Raw genomic sequence first — 6,133 nt, forward strand, 5'->3', positions numbered from 1 at the left:
ATGACAAAGAAGAACTTCCAATAAATGCCAAGAGATTCTGAAATTCAGATAGCAGACACTTTCAGAACCCCAGTATGACTTCATCTGAAAAAAAAAATATATATATCCAAGCCAGATTATTTTAACTTTGCCAAGATTAATATTATGAAGGAGAAAATTCTGCAAGCAGGCAGACATAAGAAAACTATAACCTCGAAGGGGAAGAATATTTGAAAGACTGCAGATCTCTCTCCTGAAACATTTCAAGTAGAAGAGGATGGTCCTCTACCCTCAGTGTCCTATTTAAATAAAGCTACTTGGAAATGTTTTCCAAAACACGAAGTAATCAAATTGTCACAGCACAAGAAGTACCCAGGTCGTGCTGACACCTGAGTGACATTCAATCCTATCTCCATGCTCACAAACAGGCTACCATGAATTGATATGGAAGGAACATTGTTCCATCCTACTGAAGTTGTCATATTCATTTTCCTTGAGACTGTGTCTACTTCTTCCCTTGGGTAGAGTACTGTGATGTCTTCATGGCTAACTGCAATCTCAAATTCTTTGGCTCTGCAGATCTTTGTTTCTTTGTTTTCAGCATTTTGGCTGGGGCCCACCTTGGAACTTGCCACCTCCAGTATACGTGGCCGGCACCCTACTTTGACCCATAGGTGTGCCAAGGGCTCAACAGATTTTATTGTCTCAGCCACCTGAGCATCTGGAAATCGAGTCTCCCCACCCCCACAGTGCCCAATTTATTGGACCAACCACTTATGCCTCCGAGAGTGCTTTGATTACAGGTGTGAGCCAACGCTCCATACCTTGAAGTGGGGATAGTTTTCAAACTATCATTGTGGCCAGTGATGTTGCTTAATGCTTGTCATCTTTGGGAGGCCCAGTCAGTTGGATTGCCTGAGTTGCTGAATTGACAACCAACCTGAGAAATAGTGAGATCCCCATCTCTGAAAAATAAAAAATGGCCAGATGTTATGCAGGTGCCATGACTACCAGCTGAAAGAATATGTTCATTTTTTGACAAAGCATGGAGATTGCTGTGATTTATGATACAAGGACACTCCACCGAGGACATCAAAATGAGGCTCTGTCTGAATACATAAACAGAAAAAAAAAACATTGGGTGGGTACTGACTGACCCCTCGTTATTACTTTTTCCAAGTTTATACTTTTGAAATTTTAGCTCTAGATTAGATGTCAACCAGAGAAATTATTCTCTCTTAGGAAAATAGTATTCCTAAAACCTGTCTTAGTAAAGAATTTGAATTTTATCTAACTGTCGAACTTTGATATTCTAAATTCTTTTTTTATTATGATTTCATTCCATTTATTTTAATTTTTCTGTCTTAATTTAGGTATTAATTTATTATTTATTTTTACTCTTTTATTTTTTATTTTAATATGTTTTTATTAAGTCTTTTGTACAAAGATCATAAATACATGTATGCCATTTTCAATGTGTTGTTCCTTTGTATGAATTGGAGTGCTTACATCATACTAATCAACATACTAAAAATACTAATTATACCCTAGTCATGCTAATCAGCATGCCAGAGGATTAGGATTATGGGTGAGAGCCACCAAAATTGGGCATGTTCTTTTTCTCTGATTCCCTCCCTCCCTTTCTTCACCTTTATCTCACTTTATCCTTCATACCTCCAATGTCTCTCTCTCTCATTTGATTGCTCTTTCCATTACTTTTTTTTCCCTTCATTTCTTTCCTCTCTCTCCTCTACACTTAAGGGAAACTTCTCTATTAACTAACAAACTCTGAAAGTGATCCCTGAATGTGTTGTCTTGAATTCTATCCTTGAAATGGGTGAAATGTGGAGTTGGCACATTATATATGAATAGAGTTGAAATATTTTAATATACACGCTGTTATCTATGAGGAAAAAGAGAAAAACTTCACTAAAACATAATCATGGATGAGCACCATAAATGAAACCTATAATCCCAGAAATTTCAGAGGCTGACGCAGAAAGATTACTGTAAATTAAGTGTTTTCAGACCAGAATGCAAAAAGGTAGTAAGAAACCACTTGTCCAAGAAATAAGTGCAGAAGTTTTACAGCAGTAGAGGCATGCGACTGTACTCTCATCAGCTCAAAGCATAAATTCAGGACGCTATTTTGAGTTTACAAGCTTGTATTCCCTTGAGCTATGATACCAATGTATTTTACTGGGGAAAATGGGGAAAAGCAATATCCAATCTATAAAAGATATGGTACTGTTCGGTTGCAGGAAAAGTCCAGTAGCAATATATATACATACATACATACATACACACACACACATATATATATGCCAATGTATATATATATATATATATATATATATATATATATGTGATTGTGTGTGTGTGTGTGTGTGTGTGTAGAGACAGAATCTCACCCTACCGCCCTCGGGTAGAGTGCCATGATGTCACATGGCTCACAGCAACCTCTAAGACTTCGGTTTACGCGATTCTCTTGCCTCAGCCTCTGGATCAGCTGGAACTACTGGAGCCCGCCACAACGCCCTGCTATTTTTTGTTCCAGTTTGGCCGGGGCTGGGTTTGAATCCGCCACCCACAGCATATGGGGCTGGTGCCCTAGTCACTGAGCCACAGGCGCCGCCCAGCATACAAAATATTTTATACACATATCCCTGAAGGGATGTATTACCAGGATTGGCATACTTTCTCAATATAAGAAAATCAACTAATAGAACACACTACATTAATAGGAACAATAAGAAAAACCACACAGTCTCCTCAAGAGGCACATAAAAGGCTTTTGGATAGAGTGCACATATCTTCCTGACAAAATACTTTAAAAATCTTATATGAGAAGGGAACATCTTCAGGACTACTAATGGGATTTACAGACAATTGTATACATACATTGTGCAATATTCCCATGATAGAATGTTTGTAAATGATCAAAACAAATGAGTGCACAATCTAGGTTACAATAGGACTGAACCTTAAAATTATGGCTAAGTGCCTGTGGCTCAAGTTGCTGAGGCACCAGCCACATACAGCTGAATTGGCAGGTTCAAACCTAGCCCAGATGTGACGACAAAGAATTATGGCAGCAAACAAGCAATAAATGGGCATTGTGGTAGGCGTCTGTAGTCCAGCTACTTAAAAGGCTAACGCAGAAGATCGTTGGAGCTGAGGATTTGGAGGTTGCTGTGAGCTGTGATGCTATATCACTCTACTCTAAGTCGCAGATGGCAAAACTTTCTCAAAAAAAAAAAAATATATATATATATGATACCAGAACAAAGCCACTTACGAAGAACAAATGCAGTATGACTGAACCCAGAAGAAAACATCAAGACAAGGCCAATTGTCTGGTAAGGGTACAGGTCCAGTGTGAGAGGTTAGAGTGGTAGGTAAGATGAAAATAACTGCTGGTAGGTATTGATGTTCTTTGTGTGGTGGGAGAAGACAAAGTTCTAAAATTGTATTGAGATGATAGCTGTACAATTGTGTCACTATACTAAGAAACACAGAATTATTCCATCGCAGGCTGGGCAAGGGATTTGAAGAGAAACTTCTCCGAAGAAGACAGGCGCAAGGCCTTCAGACATATGAAAAAATGCTCATCATCTTTAATCATCAGAGAAATGCAAATCAAAACTACTTTGAGATATCATCTAACTCCAATGAGACTAGCCTATATCACAAAATCTCAAGACCAGAGATGTTGGCGTGGATGCGGAGAAAAGGGAACACTTCTGCACTGCTGGTGGGAATGCAAATTAATACATTCCTTTTGGAAAGATATATGGAGAACACTCAGAGATCTAAAAATAGATCTGCCATTCAATCCTGTAATTCCGCTGCTGGGCATATACCCAGAAGACCAAAAATCACAACATAACAAAGATATTTGTACCAGAATGTTTATTGCAGCCCAATTCATAATAGCTAAGTCATGGAAAAAGCCCAAGTGCCCATCGATCCACGAATGGATTAATAAATTGTGGTATATGTATACCATGGAATACTATGCAGCCTTAAAGAAAGATGGAGACTTTACCTCTTTCATGTTTACATGGATGGAGCTGGAACATATTCTTCTTAGTAAAGTATCCCAAGAATGGAAGAAAAAATACCCAATGTACACAGCCCTACTATGAAACTAATTTGGGACTCTCACATGAAAGTTATAATCCAGCTACAACTTAACAATAGGGGGAAGTGGGAAAGGGGGGGTGGGTAGAGAGAGGGGGATCTGTGGGATCACACCTGTGGTGCATCTTACAGGGGTATTTGCGAAACTTGGTAAATGTAGAATGTAAATGTTTTGGCACAGTAACTGAGATAACGCCGGAAAGGCTATGTTAACCACTGTGATAAAAATGTGTCAAATGGTTTATGAAGCGAGTGTATGATGCCCCATGATCATATCAATGTATACAGTTATGATTTAATAAAAAAAAGAAACACAGAATTGTACAATTTCAAAATATGAACTACCTATTTCAATGAAGCTAGTTGACTATGTTTTCCAAAACTTGAGGTGCTCCAAGAGCTCACGGCATAAGAAATACCCAGGAAGTGAGTGTATTTGAGAGACTGTGAACCCTATCTCCCTGGTTTTCATGAATTAACGTGGAATGCACATTGTTCCCTCCTACCAAATTTGTCATCTTCTTTTTCCTTGAGACAGAGACTGACTTCTTCCTTTTTGTTAGAGTGCCCTGACATCATCAGAACAAATGATAACCTGGGATCAACAGTTCCTATTGCCTGAGCCTTTTCAGCCTCTGGGAGTCCACTTCCCTCCCCCCCCCATAGTGCCCAATTATCTTGGAACACCTGCTTCAGCCTCCAAGAGTGTTAGCATTATTGCAATCCAGACATTGAAGTTGTTATGTTTTTCAAACTATGGATGGTGTTCAGCAGTGTTCTTTCATGCCTGACATCTTGGCACTGTGAGAGGCCCACTGATTGATTGATTGATTTATTTATTTATTGATTTATTGATTTATTTATTTATTTATTTATTTATTTATTTATTTATTTTATTTTTATTAAATCATAGCTGTGTACATTGATATGATCATGGGGCATCATTCACTAGCTTCACAGAGCATTTGACACACTTTCATGGCACTTGTTAACATAGCCATCCTGGCATTCTCCCAGTTACTGTGCCAAGACCCTTACATTCCACATTTACCAAGTTTCACATATAACATTGTAAGATGCACCGCTGGTGTAATCCCACCAATCCCCTTCCTTCTACACACCTCCCCCCCTCCCTTTCCCCCTTGCCCCTATTCTTAGGTTGTAACTGGGTTATAGCTTTAATGTGAAAACCCTAAATTAGTTTCATAGTAGGGCTGAATACATTGGGTACTTTTTCTTCCATTCTTGAGATACTTTACTAAGAAGAATATGATTTAAATTGTCTGAGTTTCTGAATTGGAGACCAGCTTGAGCACTAGTGGGATGCCCATCTATGAAGAATGAAAAATGGCCAGATATTATGCAGGTGCCTGGAGTCCCTGCTGAGGGAACAGGTTCACTTGATACCAACACTTGAAGTTTGCTGTGAGCTATGATACCAGAGCGCTCTACTGAGGGCAACGAAAGGAGAATCAGTCTAATACACAAATGGACAAAACCTTTGGCAAAGAACTTCCCCTCATTTTTACTTTTAACCATGCATCTAGTGTTAAAAATTTTTCTCCAGATTAGATGTCAACTAGAGCAATTATTCTCACATAAGAAAATTGTTCTCCTAAAACCTCCATTAATCAACCCTTTGTATTCTATGTAATTCTGACTATTTGAAATGTTAGATTTTTGTAGTGACTGGACACTGTCCACACAGTGATTTCTTGACTCCAACCAGACTTTACATATTAACAGTACGAAATAGAGAGTCTACCATCCACTTATTATATTGGTGTTGGGATCCTTCAATTGTGGCCAATGTTATCTTGCCTCCGTGCGACCAAGCCAGGGACCAGATATCTCTGTACAAATCCTACCCGTCAGATCAACTGACAATTGGCTAATGAACCACTCCCAAACCTGCTTCTCCTGACTCATTACTCCCCACAGGGCCACAATAAATCTACTCCTTAATTTAGTCCCATATTCCATCTCCCTACTGACCTTTCCTCATACTTTC

The sequence above is a fragment of the Nycticebus coucang genome, chromosome Y (assembly GCF_027406575.1).
Source record: "Nycticebus coucang isolate mNycCou1 chromosome Y, mNycCou1.pri, whole genome shotgun sequence".
In the NCBI taxonomy this organism is placed as follows: Eukaryota; Metazoa; Chordata; class Mammalia; order Primates; family Lorisidae; genus Nycticebus; species Nycticebus coucang.